A 19376-nucleotide genomic window follows, 5' to 3' on the forward strand; every position below is an offset into this window, starting at 1 on the left:
GAAAGAGAATCTAATCTTGAAGGGTTATTAAGCAAACCATTCAATGAAAAGTTTGATAAAATTTAAAAGTCTGTGACAAGCACTACACGAAGAATGATAGACTAAAAAATCGAGAACTGGACAGGCTACCAATTGACTCGTAGTTAGTAACAAGTCAGCTTTACAATTAGCTAAAAACATTGGTAGGTGTGACTTAGCGTATGCCAGGTAAGAACAAATTGAATGTCAAATAAAAGGCTGGTGAACGTGAATTAATATTCACCAGGTAAATAAAAATATAATGTAAAATACGAGACCGATTAAGGCTGTCATTAAATAAAATAAAAACCACTTTCATAATACCAAAGAATGAACGTCAGGTTGTAGTTCAAGCTTTACTAAAATATCGGATCACATATGAAAGTATCCAGAATGAGACATATCGGTTAGCAGGATAGTGCATGCAATGTAATGAATGATGGTAGGTAATCTGTCAAGTAATCACGGTTGTTGATGTGAAATTAGAGCTGTATATCAGTTTAACTAGTCATACTAATACAAGAGAAATATATCCTAGAACTGCAAAACATAAGGCGCTAAATGCAAATTGTGCATGCTAATACATATGTCAAAATAAAAGTATGTTTGTGGAACAAAGTAACCATGGAGGCTACAACAATGCCACATACATATATATAAATGTAACAACCAAAACCAATGAAGAAGAACAATGAGATCGAACTTATCTGAAGATATTTCAAACTATAACATTACATATGAAAAGGCCTTTACATAGTTTAAAGCATAGCCATCTTAAAATGACAATGTAAACTCAACACCAATAAATAGCACATAAAACTGTGCTGGTGGCACCTATTTAGCACTGTATCACAATAAAGGAGAACACCAAAATACACATTGAACTATATTGGATCGAGTAAATTACAAAAGGATCAACTATCTCACAGAAAAATCAGCAGAGAGGAATGTCACTTAACCAATTCACTGTAAAAAGTAACAATACACAACTATATTCATAATGAAAAAGAATCACAATGACAGTGGTCAAACTGTCCAGAAAATACAGTCACAAAACGTAACTACAAAGAAGAAGTTCGCTAGGGAGGAATAATGCAGCTGTGTGATACCATATTACACCAACACATATCAAAATAAAGAAAAAATACAACATATGCAAGTGAATGTCATATGAATGCTAAATACATGGAACCCAAGTTATTATAAATCGATTACACTAAACTTCACTAAAAGTGAGTCAAATGCTCTCCGTATGAAGAAGAGAGAAACATGGAAGCCTCTGACCAGCAACGAGCTACCAATATCGAAACACACCAGCTTCAAGCCTAATTTTCACGATAATCGAACATCACATCCATGTCTAATCTGAGCTAAATTCTTTGCTTCCAACAATGCTCTTAGTTCCTTATGTGATTCAGTGGTACTTTTCTCTTGTATTAGTATAACTGGTTTAATTGACATATAGCTCCAAGTTGTATTTCAGTAACCATAGTTTTTTGACATATTATGTACCATCATTCCTTCCATAACCTATACCATCATGCTAGCAGATTTGTCTCATTGTAGTTTCAATTTGCGACCCTATATATCTTCATAAATGATCTGACATGTTAGTAACAGCTTTCATTATAACTTGATAGTCATTCTTTGAGGTTATAGGCCGTTCTCTCAAAGCTTTTTTGATTTTATGTAATGACAGCCTTAACATGTCTTTTATTTAAGATTCTGGTTTTACTTACATGGCAAATGTTAATTAATGTTCACAGATATTTTATCGATTTTTTATTTGACATACCATTTTTTCCTACTTGGTATACGTTACATCAAGTTCACCAGCTTTCTTAGGTCGTATGGCTGACTTGTCACCAACTAGCAGTCAGTTGGTAGCGTGTCCAGGTTTCGATTTTTGAGTCAACCAGTCTTCATTTTACGTTTGTCACAGAGTGTTACATTTTATAACAATACGCGTTTTTTGTTACTCCATGGTACTTTTCATGTTGGTTTCATAAGATTCTAAGTCCAAATTGTGTTTCTTTTTCTTTTATGGTTCCCTGTACATTACATCATCATATATTATGTAAGCGGCCATTTTTTGCTGTTTTATTCTTGTGCAATTTTCGCAATTGTATGTAAAGTGTGATTTTGACAGGAAGTTACCAAATTCTTTTAAATTTTATTGTTATCTACACGTTTCTTGGAGAGAGTGCTGTTGTACATATGACTGATCGTTTGTAAGAGTACAAGGGATATCAGATAGTGTACTACTACACTATGGTCCCCAATACTGATACAATACAATTATGGAAAGCTAGAATAATTGGTACCAAACTGCCTACGTACTGTCGCAGGTATATTGAGGGTGATACTGTTTAACTAATTATACCTGGAATATGTGTATTAACTGAGGATGAAGGTCAGTCGCTGTGGCTGAGCGGTTCTAGGCGCTTCAGTCTGGAACCGCGAGATGGCTACGGTCACAGGTTCAAATCCTGCCTCGGGCATGGATGTGTGTGATGTCCTTAGGTTAGTTAAGTTTAAGTAGTTCTACGTTCTAGGGGACTGATGACCTCAGATGTTAAGTGTCATAGTGCTCAGAGCCATTTGAACCATTTTGAGGATGAGTTATTTGAAGATGTTGTTTGGACATAAATTTTTAGTTTTCTTAGCATTAAAAGTTTATGTTTATTACATATAGACAAAATAGTACATATGACGCTCATGACTGGAGGGTTGTAGGATGTTTTAATGAAAGAAGTCGATTCATAACGACAGATGTTGAGATGTGAGGTGATACAGATCCAGCATTAATGGAAACTGAAGCACTATTGCCTGTTGCTCAGCCTGCAGAACTGTCAGAAATAAAGTCATTTGGTCAGTGGAGTTGTGGCAATGTTCAAGTTTCAGATCTGTCACTACAGGATTACATTGCTGTCAAGGAGAAGGATGCAAATATCTTCCGCATTCTGCCTACTGTATGCAGCAAGATATTCCATAAGACGCAATGCCCAGCTGTGAAAGGCTTAACATATTCACTAATGATGCATGGCTGCAACTATGGGAATAAGTTAATGGCCATGCACATTGTAAAGTATGTATTTGGGATCATTCACCATCCTATGGTAGAGAATCCACAGCAGGGTTTAATATCAGCTGTAATTAATTCAGGTCCACAGGAAGACTCTGCACGTGTTGGTAGAGCAAAAACTGTGCATTGTCAAGCAGCTGAATTGTCTCCATTAAGGAGATTGCACCAGGGGATCTGATTGCTGCATACTGGAGAGAGAAAGCAGCCTTCAGGAATATTAAAACTACTTCAGATCGTGTTACTGATGAACTTATTAATGTAGCGATGGGAAATTCCATCTTCTATGCTATGAACAAGAAAAATGAATACAAAGTGTGCTGGATGTTCATCGTTCTGTTAGTTTGAATTCGCACACCCATCTGCCCATCAGCAAATTTGGGTTGCGCTGGCTTGCAACTCGCCTCTATGTTGTTGGTGGAGTGCCCTCTGTGAGAAGCGTGGAATGCTTGGGGCAAGCAAATAGCAGCAGTTGGCTCTGGGATTTGCTTATCATAAGATCCCCTGATTGTGTGCTGCCAATGTGGGGTATAACAGTATGGCATCACAGTGTGGAGTGTTAAATGTTCTTTTTTTTTTGTAGAGAAAACGGTCTTGGCCAGCAAATAATGAAATGCGGATTCCGCCTATTTCTTTCAACTAACCATCTAAAGAAACTGTTTTATTGTTGCCTGTGGGACTGATAATGCAAATGTGAACATTACGTGTTGAAAGAAGGTTTTTTTTTGTAGTTGACTGGTAATTTGTACTATTTGTTGACAAGAGGTCTTAACGTCATTGTAGCAGTCAATCCGATTTGTCCAGGCACATCTTCTAATGAGATGCATACAGATGCATTTACTACATAGCGATCCATTACTGAAGCCTTTAGTTTCACTGTGTCTCTGAGGGTTCACCTTTAACATAGAATCGGGGTCAGTGGTGCATGTTGGTCTGGTTGTATTATGAACAGCCTACATTGGGAACTAGATAAACTGCTAGACAGACAGCACAACACAAAAAAATTCTGCTGAGTGCTATGGGTTTTGTGCAGCACCGATCAGCATGGAACAAGGTTAGTATTGATTGAGTCTGATGCAGAAGGTATCACAAAGTGTGGCCCTTTTAGCTGTTCCGTCATTATCGTGTCACTTGCTGCTACAGGCCTGGTTTGTTGAAATTACAGAAGTTCTGATTTGTTGATGCTTTCTAGTTTGCTGACTGTGGTAGGAGTTGGCAGTGTTGCCTTACATGGAATGGGTTGCACACATCTTTAAAGTGTGTGTTGACTGTGCAAAGGTCTATCCAATTTTGCTAGATTATTGAAGCATTTGTGTCTGGCCCCACACGGGCAATGCAGTGGAAGTTTTTACTGTAATCATAACGTTTAATGCTATAAGGATTATAGGGATGAAACATTAAGAGTGTGGTGTCTGTGTGATTCTAAGTGAAACCAAGGCTAATGGTTCAGTATGCCAGAGTGCTGTGCTGGTCAGTGTGTATTCAAATTCTAAGTAAAAAAAAAGAGTAGGTTTAGAATCACTGGTGCCTCAAATGGCCTCCTCTTAATCTTAGAAGTGGTGCACCATGATAATTCAAGTTACTGTGTTTACTTTCTTGGTTTAAGATAAGTTAAATCAGAGGTAAGGCTATTAAGCAATAATTCAACAAATGCCAATGTGATAAGGAATACCACTCAATCCATAATAACAAGATTGCACCACTGCTTTGACACCAATGGTCGTCACATCAAACACCTTCTGTAAATGGACTTTCATGCCACATTTGTGACCTTCGTTGACCTTCATAGACCTTACTGTTACACATCAATGGATTCATCTCGATAGCTGCTATCAGAAATTAAGTACCAAACTACAGCAACCCATTTAAAAAAAAACAAAAACAAGGTTGACCTTCATACCTCTGACACGACTCCACCTAGCAACAAACAATCAACGTCACATTATGGGCCCCATTGTCCCATGCAACATTTATCCCACAAACTTTTCAGCTCTTATCATACTTTCAGAGTTATTCTTCGTGGCAATAGTTAATGAGTCACCCTGTATATATATTACTATAAATTACCACACACACACACAAACACACACACACACACACACACACACACATATATATATATATATATATATATATATATATATATATATATATATATAGGGTGATTATAAACTGTCAAAACGCTGTAGAAATAACCCCACTGGTCACAGTGCATAAAATCCTACGAAACATCCTTCTTTGCTATCCATTCAAAATTACCCATGTGCACGAGTTGCTTCCTGTTGACCTTGCTTTAGAATTTGTTGCTCACATGGAAGTGGACAATGGTTTTCTGTGCACGATTTTGTGAACAGACAAAGCCCACTTCCATCTGACAGGATATGTCAATACACAGAATTGTCGAGTATGGGCAAGAGAAAATCCACATGCAAATCAACCAGTACCACTTCATCCTGAAAAGGTCACTGTGTGGTGCAGTTTTAAGACATCATTTATCATAGGACCAAAGTTTTTGCGAAGAGACAGGTGCTTTCAGTCTTGTTACCTGTGCTGTCACTGGTAAGCACTATATGTATCTTTTACACAACCACGTCATTCCAGCTCACCAATAGCATGGATGTGTGCATGGGATTATATTTATACAAGATAGCGCACCTCCGCACATTGCAAATCCAGTTAGGCAGCTGCTAAGGCGCTACTTCGGAAATGCTAGAATTATCAGCCCCCGTTTCCCTACAGCCTGGCTGTCCCCATCACCTGATCTTAATCTGTGTGAGTTTCGGCTCTGGGGCTATCTGTACGATGCTGTGTTTAGTGTTCCGACTGCAAACCTAGGTGCATCAAAGACACACATTGCGCAACACATTCTGAAAGTGACCCCGGAAACACTTCGATCACTTGTGAAACATGCTTTTTGTTGATTTCAACTTGTTGCAAGAAAAAGATTTTGCGCCAGTCAAATGGAAATTAACAATCTGATCTGATTTTCATTTATGCTTTTTATGAGGTTTTTGACCTCAGGACAATTAAAAACCGTTTTTTCCCATATGATGTGATATGACCTTGCCGTGGTGGATGGGCTTACATAACTAACAGTATCACACCTGTACGCCCATGCACACTGAGTAGTACAGTTCGTTTAATGTTAAACATACGCCATAGGCACTATTGTATGATTCATTTGTCATTTGTAGTTGACCACTATTAAATTATGATGTTTACAGCGCCATCTATTGCTACATTTTGTAATTATTTATTTTTCTTCTGCCATATGTTTTCCCCCTTCCCCAACAATATTCCGTTACAATTTGACATCATTCTGAGCAGTGGTGTTATTCCTACAGCGATTTGAAAGGTTAACTTTAATTATAATCACCCTATATATATATATATATATATATATATACAGGTTGGCAGGAGAGCTTCTGTAAAGTTTGGAAGGTAGGAGGCGAGGTACTGGCGGAAGAGAAGCTGTGAGGAAGGGGTGTGAGTCACGCTTGGGTAGCCCAATTGGCAGAGCACTGCGACAGGCAAAGGTCCCAAGTCTGGCACACAGTTTTAATCTGCCAGGAAGTTTGAACTTTCGTATGATTTCTTCCATTTCGATAATGAGATGTACCAGCAGCCAGATGGTTGTTTATCAGACATGCTAGCAGATATTTTCGTGAATTTTTTCAAGGAAATCATTTTTGAAGGACATGCAGAACTGAACCATATCATAAAATTTATTACCAATATGTAGATGACATGACAATGCTGTATGATGAAAACAATGAAAGTTTAAGTAAGATCATGGAGATGTTCAGTAGCACACATCCTAAAATGGAGTTCACCTATTAACAACAAGTAAGGAACAAAACAGATTTTTTTGACATTTCTGTCCTGAATAATAATGGCTTTCATGGTTTCGCCATTTCTAGGAAACTGACAACATCAGATACCATCATTCCATATGACTCAATGTATTTCAGTAGATATAAGTGTCCGTTTTTCTACTGACTAGAAGATATATGTTAGTATGAAATTCAAAGGTACCGTATCTGATAAGATTGCACAGATGTTTTGCAAGCTAAGCATCAGTATTGGCTTTAGGAATTCTAGCGCACTTCCCTTGTTGCTACGACACTTACGGAGATCAAGTGTACAGAAGATGAGTTGTAGCAGTTGTAAGTCTATACATGTGAGTGTGACTATTGGATTTTTAAGTGACAGGTCCAGAGAACTTACCAATGGTTGGTTGGTTGGTTGGTTGGTTGTTTTGGGGAAGGAGACCAGACAGCGAGGTCATCGGTCTCATTGGATTAGGGAAGGACAGGGAAGGAAGTCGGCCGTGCCCTTTGAAAGGAACCATCCCGGAATTGGCCTGGAGCGATTTAGGGAAATCACGGAAAACCTAAATCAGGATGGCTGGACGCGAGATTGAACCATAGTCCTCCCGAATGCGAGTCCAGTGTCTAACCGCTGCACCACCTCGCTCGCTCCGAACTTACCAATCTGCATACTATTACACATTCGACGTTTAAGGAACACTTAAGGACATCTAAACATGGAACTGGTGATATTGAAGACTGCCTATAAGTTCTGCATTTTGTCAATAAAGTGGTCAGTATGAATATCAAAGAAGATATTGAAGTTTATATATATTCAGAAAATGTACCAACATTTTTACTGAATGAACAGAGAGAATCTAAGAACAAATATTTATTTGATATTTTCTGTAATCATTTACTTTGATGGGAATATAAGCAACGGTTGCTCTTGGGCCACTTTGCGGTTTTAGTCTTCGTTCATTGTCTACATTTGGACATACACTTGGTTATCGTTTTTTATGGCTGGGAAATCTATACACCCGTTCGAACGGGTACGATATTTACCAATACGCCGCAGCATTGGATAAAATATCGAACAGTGCAAGGGATGCGCAAGAGACTACGAACTGGCCACAACAATAAGTTATGGCTCTAATTAAAATCTGAAAAATTCGTGAAACACTTGAGGAAGCAGCATTAAATCCTACCTCCGCACAAACCTCTATTGTGCTTGTACAAATTTACTAGTTCTCATAAAGAACTGGTATGTACAAACATATAAACATTTATCCTGATTTTTAAGTAAAGACAGCAGACAAGGACGAAAATGTTGCCCTCCAAAAATGGTACTTTACTGAACGCATGTTAAATATTTTGTTTATTAGAGGCAGTAATGATTTACCAAGTAGGTAGCAAATGAGCAGTTCAATCCCCATACTCGTTTTAGAATAACACCCAAAAACGGTACCATATTTTAATTAGTTTTAAAGCAAGATGACAACATTCAGATGAAACAATGAAGACAATTAATGGAAAATTAAATGCCGAACTCACGAAATATATCATAGTACAGTGACTAAGTTTTATCACGAGAATGTATTACAGTGGCAAGACCCAAATACCATGAGACGTCACTAATTCCCGGAACGTGAGAAAGCTCGAGAATTAGACAGATATATGATTGCAGTCTTTCATGTATTTAGTAGTTGCCGTTGTTACACATGACCTGCACCCTATAAGGAATTTAAGTTCGTGTTTCATAGTTACTTTTATTATTAAAATCCATTCTGCTTTGAAAACGGTATGGATCGTTGTGATAGTGGAAACAAAACTCATTAGATCGCAGGCCGATCACAAGATCGGGAAGAACCCGAGATTTCCCGAACTGTGACGTCAACTGTTTGAACAATTCCAGTCGTGTTGAGGCAGCCATAGTCTGTGTTGACTGTCGTTTGATTACTGTCTTAGCTCCGGACTTTACTGCTATAGTTGTCGTGTCATTTCAGGTAAGGTAGTATGACAACTGTGTAACTTATATGGTGCTAGATTGTTTCCTGTTTACTGAATTATAAGTTGCTTAATTGTTATCCTAGTGGTGGCTGTCCTTTCAGTCCCTCTCTTTTTTAATGCACATGTTAGACCACCCATGGTTCTAGTGTCGTCCCACTTTTTTACATCAGGACGAGACTGTGCGTTGTCTGTTTTACTTCATTTAATTTTTGTTTTAACGTTTACAATGTGGCTGTATTTGTTCTTTACTGGTTCTGATCTTGTTGTCTTGTAAATTACTCTTATTTTTTACTTCAGGTACTACCAGCTGGGACTTGCATTATTACTAAATATTCTTGAAAGTTCAGGACTACGTTAACAGCCGACGCATTATTAACTGGCGACAGTATGTTATCGACGTATATGTGTTACAACGTCAAACGAAGTTGACACTCGGCGCGGTGTGTGAGGGGAGCGAAACGAGCGATTGTATGTGGTAAATGCATTTCATATCACCCGCCACAGACATACAGTGCAGACTGCAGAGTGTCAACTTAGTTTGCGGATACAATACACTCTTTCCTTTGTGGCGTCTTTGAATACTTTCTTCGTAGGCACATTATGTGCAAGTAGTGACAAGAATCTGTATAGTATACGCTCTTGATATATGGAAAGTAACATTTGACGGTTATTCTGGCGTTACCCATATAGCTGGTAACGTTTTTATGTTATTTGTACTTCTGAGGAATTGTAAGTAACTTCTGATGGGTTCTGGGGTTATCCTTGTGTATGTTCAAATTTTTATTGTGTTATTTTCTCTTCAGCAATCTAAGACAGTTCATACTATAACGTATGGATTCTACGGTACGTGGCCCTAGGAATGGAGATACTCTTTCAAGATTATAGCGGTGAGTACAATGAGAGTAAATGTTTTATGGTTTTTTTTTGGTCTAGATAGGCGCCGAGTTGTGCACATGTATCCCCCACTTGTTCAGGTTTTCGTACACTATCAGTGCCTTTGTCTTGTGTGTTATAATGACTTAGTATGCCCACACTTTATCGTAGGTCACTAGCATTGGGTTAGGTTCAAGTGAATTAAAGTTATCTTCGTTACATACAGTGTTAACTGCGTTTAGTAGATTCTCCAAATATTTCTATTTATTTATTTTCCCCTTCACGGTTTTCGACCTGGTATTATTCAAGATTAGTTCACCGTCTTTACGGTCATATGGGTTCCATGCTTTCTAATTTAACGTCACTACTAGTACAGAATTTTATGTACTTCTTATCAGTGCCGAGTGTGCTTGATAAGTTTTAGTTATGTTTTAAACTATGTAAATGCATTTTCATTTGGTATGCTTTTAAACACTTAAGTTTCATATTGTTGTTCTTCATTGGTTTTGGCTGTTAAGTTTTTATGTTATAGTTATGGTCTCTTTGTAGCCCTCATGGTTCCTTTGTTCCACATACCTAATTTTAACAACATGTACATTAACCTGCATAATTTACTTAGCATATAATGTGTTACAATGGTATTTTTTGTGTTAGTTTTATTGATTAAATTGACATACAACTCTTGTTGTTGTTAGCTCTCCATGCTACTTTATCCTGTGCGAGCCTCTTTGTCTCTGAGTAGTTATTGCAACGTACATCCTTCTAAATCTGTTTAGTGTATTCATCTCTTGGCCTCCCACTATGATTTTTACTCTCCATGCATCCCTCCAGTACAAATTAGTCACCGTATGATGCCTCAGAATGAGTTCTACCAACTGATCCCTTCTTCTAGTCAAGTTGTGCCACAAATTCCTCTTCTCCCCAATTCTGTTCAGTATCTCCTCGTTAATTGTGTCATATAGCCGTCTAATCATCATCCTTGTGTAGCACCAGATTTCAAAATCTTCTCTTCTATTGCCTAAACTGTTGATTGTCCATATTTCACTTCCATATGTGGTTATACACCGTGTAAATACTTTCAGAAGGGATTTTGTCACTTATATTTATACTCAGTGTTAACAAGTTTCTCATCTTCAGAAATGTTTTCCTTGCCATAGTCATTCTACAATTTCTTTTCTCTTGACCATCATCAGTTATATTTCTGCCCAAATAGCAAAACTCGTCTGTTACTTTGTGCTCATTTTCTAATCTAATTCCCTCAGCATCACCTTCATTTAGGCTAATTTGATAAATAGGTAATTTTCACAAGTGTCGGCACCTGCTATCTTTGGAATTTGCAGTCTGAGGGTATTTCACCTGTCTCATACATCTTGCTCACCAGATCGAAGAGTTTTGTGTTGGGTGGCTCTCCCAAGGCTATCAGTAGTCTTAATGGAATATTGTCTACTCCTAGGGCCTTGGTTCGATATAGGTCTTTCAGTGCTGTGTCAAATTCTTCATGCGGTATCCTATCTCCCATCTCATCTTCATCTGCATCTTCTTCCATTTCCATAATATTTCCTTCAACTACATGTCCCTTGTATAGACCCTCTAATGCGCCTTTCTGCTTTCTCTCATTTGCTTAGGACTGGTTTTTCATTTGTGCTCTTGATATTCATACAGGTGGTTCTCTTTCCACAAGGTTCTTCTAATTTTCCTGCAGGCAGCATCTATCTTACCCCCTAGTGATATATGCTTCTACATCCTTAAATTTGCTCTCTAGCCATTTTGCTGTTCCTGTCAATCTCATTTTTGAGATGTTTGTCTTGTCATCTCAAAACAAATATTATACAAAATTTCTCAACTTAAGACAAAGCTACAGCCACATAACCAAATGGAATTGCAAACTTCACTCAGCCTATATAGCTCAAATGAAGCCCACTGTAACAAATACACATTTGCAGTTCTGAAAAATGAAATCAGACATTTCCCTTGACCTATACAGCTCAAACACAGGAAAGACAGGGGAAAGACACACATTAAAAAAAATGAAAACAGAAGAACACCTACATAACTCACAAATCATCACCAAAACAACTACCCCAATAACTTGAATACCCAAAAACAGCCATATTCACTAGATCTATTAAAACACAACCAAAATACCATAAATATATAACAGACAAAAATCACAACTACTATAGAATAAAACCAAAATAAAAATCACCAACAAAAGCATATGACATAATCACCTATGTGTCCCCCCACCCCTTCCGCCCGCCAGCGCGCGCGTGCCCGCGCGCGCGCGCACACACACACACACACACACACACACACACACACACACACACACACGAACCAACTCAAAAAATTCATGCCATAACGATGTCATACACAATACCATTATTATGTCACAGGTAAAAGCAGATGAGTGGCATCGGATGCTTGCAATGATCCCCTCATCCACTTCGTTGCCTGTACTATCCCACAAAGGGACCGATGGCCCTCGTAGTCAGGTCCCTTGAATCCCACAAACCAACCAACCAACTACCCCACAACCTGTTTGCTCACATTGTGGTTTCACTTTGTTTCTCTGGATATCTTGATTTATGATTTGACTAGTTAGTAGTAGCTTCAGCTATAAGTTGATATTAATCCTTTGGGATTATAGGCTGCTCTGTCAAAATATTTTTGATTTAATGACAGCTGTAATCAGTGTTTCATTTGTCATTAAATTTTTACTTACTTGGAAAATGTCAATTCATATTCATTGATATTTTATTTGACATGCTATTAGTTCTTAACATGGCGTACATTGTCACTGTCACCAGTGCTTTTAGCTCTGTGTATGGGCTAACTTGTCACAGACTGTGTCTAAGTTTGGATTTTTTATTCCAACATTCTTTGTATAATGTTTGTTACAGATTTAACTTTATCATATTATGCGTTGTCATGTTTGTGTAAGTAATTCCTTAATATTAGTTTCTCCTTCCATTCAGGACAAATTTGTCACTTTCCTAGTATGAAGGACAGGAATTCTTGTCAATTTACTTGTGACCACTCTTATGCTACATGTTTCTATTATTGATTTACCCTCTTCATACACTTTTTCTTTGTTATGCCATATTATTTTTTGTGTTGGTTTCATAGGATTAAACGTCCAAATTGCGTTTTTTACTTATTTTTCCCTATTACGTTAAATAATCATATATTAGGTAAGTGGCATCCCCCCCCCCTCTTCCGGTTTGATTCCTGTACTGTTGTCATAATTTGTTCATAACTTGCCAAAATCTTTTACATTTTATTGCTAACACCTTTCTTCCAGAGTTTGTTGTTGTACACATGACTGGTCATTTACATGTGCTGTGTATAGTAGAAGTTTATGGGGTACCAGGTAGTGTACTACAATTTGGTCCTCAGTACTGATTTATTGTAGTTATTGGTAGCTAGGTATATTGGTACTACACTCTGTGTACTGTTGCAGGTATGTTGACCAGTACATTGTTTAACTAATACTACATAGGATAAGTTCGTTACATGAGAATAAGGTACATGAAAATATTTTTTGGACATGTATTTTTAGTTTCAAACCATTTAGAGTTTGTGTTTATGTATTGACAAAATGTGCATATGACACTCATGATTCCAGCATTCGCAATTATCTATGGGTTTTTATGTTTGCCAGCAGTTTTTGATCAGGTTGTTAATTTTGTTCCTTGGAGATCATCTGCCAAAAACATCATATTTACATATAGTATTGTGCATTTTTATTTGGATAGCGATTAGCCTTTTGCATTTTGGTCCTTGTTGCTATCTTTCATTCCTTGCATCATTTTCAAGACCTGCTACATATGTTTCTTGTATGTTGGATCATTTGCGATACTTTGCTCCTCTGTTAAATTTAAAATTGTTGGAGGTCAGGTAGTATTAGACTGGTACAATTTTAAAGTGGGCCAAATGGTACTTGAATATTCTACCTTTTTTCACATATGGAAATAACTACATGTATGGTAACTGATAGTTTTTGTTGTGTGCTTTTATGTTCATATACTTTCATGCATTTTACAATACTAAGTATGGTTAAAAATATTTAAAAAGAAATCATATATGTTACAAATTACACAGTGAATGTATATGTATTATTCCAGTTACAGTTTTAGTGCTTTTATGTTACATTATTTTTGCATTAATTCAGCTATCACACTTGGACTTTGTAGCTATATAAATTGTTGTTTGGTAAACAGCACCTGAAGATGGTACAAATGTGGCAGCAAAACAAGTCATTTGAAATAAATTTAATTTGTGGGCTGTGGTGGTTAGTTTTCTATTTATATCAGCCACTGTTCCACCTCTGTGAGAACGATGAACTTCAACAACTATTCTTTGTGTTAGCTGACTGATCTGATGGGGCAGAAGTAGTTACTTGTCATCCCAGCTCATTTACAGCTGGCTGTCTCAACGTGTTTCCATGATTCTCCAACATGTCACCTGTGATTCATGAGGACTCTAAACAAAATCAGACGCAGGACTCTACTGATCTGTTAGACACTGAGACACCTGCCAGCTTTCACAGACAAAGGGCTTCACAGAGCACTTAAGTGATGGCAGACATGATGTATGTTTTATGTTGAGCAGAGACTGGGCTACGATACTGCTCCGTGTGACATTTGCATAATAATAGCATAGCGAAGCACAACACTTCAGGCTTCACACCAGTTCTTGCGCTCCATGGTTGTGAGGCAAAAATGATGGATCCACTGGTACTGTTTCAACTGCCTTGTCCTCATGAAGAGTATGTGAAACATGTCATCACCAGAACCTAGCTGGCTGACATACAAATTCAGGACACCCAGGGAAAAGACTAGCTATAACACTAGTCACTGGCCAGTTAGCTACAGCCTTGGAAGGCTCGATATGGATTTTAATGCATGTGTAGATAGTGGAAGTATCGAAAAAGTTACTTAAGTGCTACTCTTTGCTCTAAATCATCCTTTGCTTGTCAGATGTCACATATAAAGTTGAGGATTATGACAGTCATCAAAAAAAGAGAAGTGCAGAGATGTCAACATCCTCCAAAGCCCTACAACAGCTCTGAGGTGCCAATCAATGATAAGGGCTCCAGGTGAGGAGCTAAGTTTGATGCTCTTTATATTGAAGAGGATATGCCAGAATGAAAATAATGTGAGTCCCTGAGATGCTCAATATTCAGGGTGCTGAAGTTGTGTGCAGTGAGAACCTCTGAAATGGTGGGGAGATCGTTCTTCAGGGAGAGAGCAATGTAGTTAGCTGTGCTTGATTGCCTTGTGGCACAGGAGTTAGCATTGCTGATTGGCATGCTCTAGGTTGCCAGGTCAAACTGAGTCACCAGTAGATATTTGTTATTTAGTTTGCGTCAGCTTTGGAAGGTCCTCTAAACTTATGATGTCTGCATGTTCTAGAGTATTGTGTGTTTGTGTAAATAGCAGCACCCACTGCCCACGAGTTCTGTTCTGGCTGTACATTGTTGTCTGTAATAAACATGCTTTTGGTTTTAAGGTGGCATCTTGAAGTGTTAAAATAGTAAGTACAAAAATAGCCAAATTGAGATAAGATGAAATAGTAATTGCAGGTATGACATTTGTACAGGGGAAGTTTAGGGATTGAAAGTACACAATGTTTACCGTTCTCGGCATTAAGTTCATAGCATTGTCATATAATGAAATGATATGCATCCAGAGACCTTTTCAAGTATCAAACATCTATAGTATATATGAAAACTGAATGATGAATGCAAATTTTTACCTAGGCCAGGATTCAAATCCAGATCTGCTGCTCACAAGGCAGATGTGCTGACCACTATGCCACCCAGGCACATTGGCTTTTCACAACTGAATGGGCTACCCTAGCACACCTCTCCCCTCAATCTACTGTGCCAGGGTGGGGTAGTGGTTAGTGCAGTGAGCAGGAGACCCTGGTAAGAGTCCCAGCCTTGATATAAATTTTCATTTGTTGCTTCTGCCTTCATGCCAACTGTCATCTAAGGTTGCTTTTAGCTAATAATAGCAATGCTCATCGTAGATGTGGTCATAAGTAAGAGTGTAACCAGTGATTCACATAGAATAACAATTAACAAAAAGCTGTGTGAATGGATTCAAAGTTCGCTATTGGCTTAATTCCATGCCAAGTGGTCTAGAGTTTCCTGCATGACATCAGATATTTTGATCAAATTTTATATGGACAGTCACACATGTTCCCAAAGAACATTGGTAAAGTTTCATTATCATTAATTAAATTCTTCTGGAAATATAGTCATGTGTTTGACCCTTTAGTGCAGCTATCAACAATGCATCCGTGAGTTTTTGGCAGCTTTGAGATGTAATACATCTGGTAATTTTTTCTTGAGAGAAACAAAACTAGGTCATCTTTTATAACTTTCTGCACTTGCTTAAGGAAAAAAAAATTGAGTGATTTCCTTATGGATAATGTGAAGCAAAGTTAGCTGAAAAATACACACTTGAAAAAGTGTGAGGTTTAGCTTTTTATATCTTCAGAAGGAATTGTGGGGTACATCTAAAACCTTGCTCACAACTTACCAATACAGGGTTGTAGAACATAAAATTTCATTCTCCTACTGCTTTCCAATAATTGAAAAATTGAGGGCAAAGTTGATAACTACGCAAAAAACGGCTATTTGTGGCCCACTTCTACAAAAGTCATCTGCAAACTCTTAAATCATTTCCATGCGAAAGGGCATGTTCTAAATGCCTAAAAAAACTGTACTTGGTTGCACAGTGCGTGTGTGTAAGGCTCTAAAAAATTGTGGCAAGGTGAAGGTGCATTGAAAATGGGCCCACATCTGGTACTCAAGTTAAATTGGACATCTGTTGTTATGTTCTACATTTGTTTGGTACTCCCAGGGGAAGTCAGTCAACTCTTGATGACTAGGAAGTTAGATAAAGTCCAAATAACATAAAAACTTCACAAAAAGTATGTCCTTTTGTCACGACTGATCATGACATATTTAGTCTGTTTTTCTGCAACTACTACAGAATCAAATTGTTTATAAGCTTCATAATAGTTTACAGCAATCTTCCTGACATTTTTTTGGAGTGGAGTCATGTCAGAGAAAATTATTAATGTCATTTTATTGTGTAATGCTATTGATGTGCCAGTTTAATTGTGGTTTAAGGTATAGCATATGTTGTGTTGAGCATACGTTGTGTACGTTGTGTTGAGCATATGTTGTGGATAATGTGGAATGTTACAGTACACAAGATAAAATCGTGTAAATATGTTACGGCCCATGGTGGCTTAACAACTGCTGATTCCTTTTAAAATGAGGAAATAACCATTCCCATTGCCATAGGAACCACACCCGACAGCTGTGAAACATCAACAATGGCTGAGTTTATCTGTCATAGATTTCCAAACCCTATATGGGTTTCTTTACATAGGTTCCCAAGCTGGTGATAAATTTGTACAAGTGTCAGAGGCCAAAGCTAGAAGAGGTCTCTTGTAGGATTTTTATTTATTTATGTATTTATCGTATCCAAGATATCACTTTTGTCTTTTAGGATCATAAGCTTATCTTTACTTCGGACTCCATAAATTTTTTTACAGGTTTCAAAATTTGCTGTAGAATGTCATGAGGAAAACCAAACTGCTGACCAGATGATGTCACTGTGGGATTGTTTGGGAAGAAATTTTGATAAAATAGAACCCAAAAAATTACATTTTTCGAGTGTGATTACCTCAATTTATTAGCACCACAAAAAAGAGAATTGTTCTATTTTGGCTTCAGTATTCCATTTCATTTTTTATACAAAGAACATTGCAGAGCTGAATACTGTAGACACATCAATAAAAAAAAAGATTACCTATATGCAGTTTTTTCGACTCGTGCTCATTTCTTGGTCATCAGGACTTTCGATACTGTTCTCCAGAGAGTACTAGACAATTGTAGAACATACTGAAAGCTGTCAGATTGGAGTACCAGCAGAATAAGGGCCCATTTTCAATGCACGTCCCCCTTGTTCTTTTTCAGAGCCTTACATTCTTGCATTGCAGAACCAAATATAATGTTTAGGTGACTCAGCACATGGTCTTTCTAATGAAAACAGTTCAAAATAGTTTGCGGAAGATCTTTTTTTATTGCTGTAAAAGTGGGCCAAAAACAGCCAGTTTGGCATTTTTAAAAAGTCAGTTTCGTCCTCAGTTTTTAAACTACTGTAAAGCAATACGAGAATGAAATTTTAAATACAAATAGCTTCTGTTGGTAAGTTAGCATCTGCAAAGTTCCAGGTGTATCCTACAGTTCCAGAGGTATAAGAAACTAAGCTTCATATTTTTTTCGGCCGACTTCGTATCAAATTATCCACTTGCAAATCGCTCAGTAGCTCTGTTTATTATTTCACCTCAGGGAGTGCTAAAAGCTGTAAAAGATGGTGTACTTATGTTCCTTTCAAGAAAATACTGCCAAAGATATTACCTCAAAGTTGCCAAAACTTCATGGGTACACTATTGGTAACTGGAATGTTCGCACAAAATTTTTGTAAAATCCATGGTGGTCATGTGGGAACTTTTTCTGGAATTAGACTATTTGACATGGAACGGCCCTACTTTTGTAATTTGTATCAGTAATTAATTTCTGCAGTGATCGTTGACAGCTGCGTGGAGTGGCCATGCTGTTTGCATGCTTGGGCACTTAGGTGTTTGCGTGCTTGGGCACTTAGGTGTTTGCATGCTTGGGCGCTTAGGTGTTTGCGTGCTTGGGCGCTTAGGTGTTTGCGTGCTTGGGCGCTTAGGTGTTTGCGTGCTTGGGCGCTTAGGTGTTTGCGTGCGTGGGCGCTTAGGTGTTTGCGTGCTTGGGCGCTTAGGTGTTTGCGTGCTTGGGCGCTTAGGTGTTTGCGTGCTTGGGCGCCTAGGTGTTTGCGTGCTTGGGCGCTTAGGTGTTTGCGTGCTTGGGCGCTTAGGTGTTTGCGTGCTTGGGCACTTAGGTGTTTGCGTGCTTGGGCGCTTAGGTGTTTGCGTGCTTGGGCGCTTAGGTGTTTGCGTGTTTGGGCACTTAGGTGTTTGCGTGCTTGGGTACTTAGGTGTTTGCGTGCTTGTTGTTAACATAAGTTCGTTTAGTGTGTGTAAGTCTAGGGACCACGACCTCAGCAGTTTGGTCCCGTAGGAAATAACACACATTTTTTTTTTTTTATTTTGAACACTGATAAAGAAGAGAATTTCATAGAACCTGTGAAACCTGTAGAGCCCTGAAATTCTATAACAACATAACTTGTTTTATATACAAATTAAGGATAATTTTCATAATTTGTTGACTGCATAGTTCTACTTAGCACCACAAATGACAGTGTGTGTTGTAGCAATAATTTTTATTTGAAGTGGCCCACTTTTCTTTCTACAGGGGAAGGAAGTTTAAATAAAAGGGAAGAGTGTAGCATTCATGCTGGAGGCCATAGTTCGTGGTTTCCAAATGATCAGCTCAATAATGGCACAGATTTAGTACCAAATGGCAAGCTGAAGTACTTGATTTGGATTACTGAATCGAGGAAATACCAGTTGTTGCCAATAATGGCACATACTTATGAAAAGGCAAGATTATTGAAATACTTTATTTTCTT

General features: G+C 38.0%; 1 protein-coding gene and 1 long non-coding RNA gene across 2 annotated transcripts in view; one reads left to right on the forward strand and one right to left on the reverse strand.

Moving 5' to 3' along the window:
• LOC124556412 (dynein axonemal heavy chain 7-like) overlaps window positions 1–19376 on the reverse strand; it is a 746268-nt gene that overhangs the window by 545413 nt on the left and 181479 nt on the right. The gene's annotated exons all lie outside the window — the stretch shown is intronic.
• LOC124556745 lies at window positions 9424–19344 on the forward strand. Its single transcript, XR_006968677.1, has 3 exons — window positions 9424–9648; window positions 9723–9806; window positions 19160–19344. It is a non-coding gene; the product is annotated as an uncharacterized LOC124556745 (long non-coding RNA).

The sequence above is a fragment of the Schistocerca americana genome, chromosome X, assembly GCF_021461395.2.
Source record: "Schistocerca americana isolate TAMUIC-IGC-003095 chromosome X, iqSchAmer2.1, whole genome shotgun sequence".
Taxonomy (NCBI): domain Eukaryota; kingdom Metazoa; phylum Arthropoda; class Insecta; order Orthoptera; family Acrididae; genus Schistocerca; species Schistocerca americana.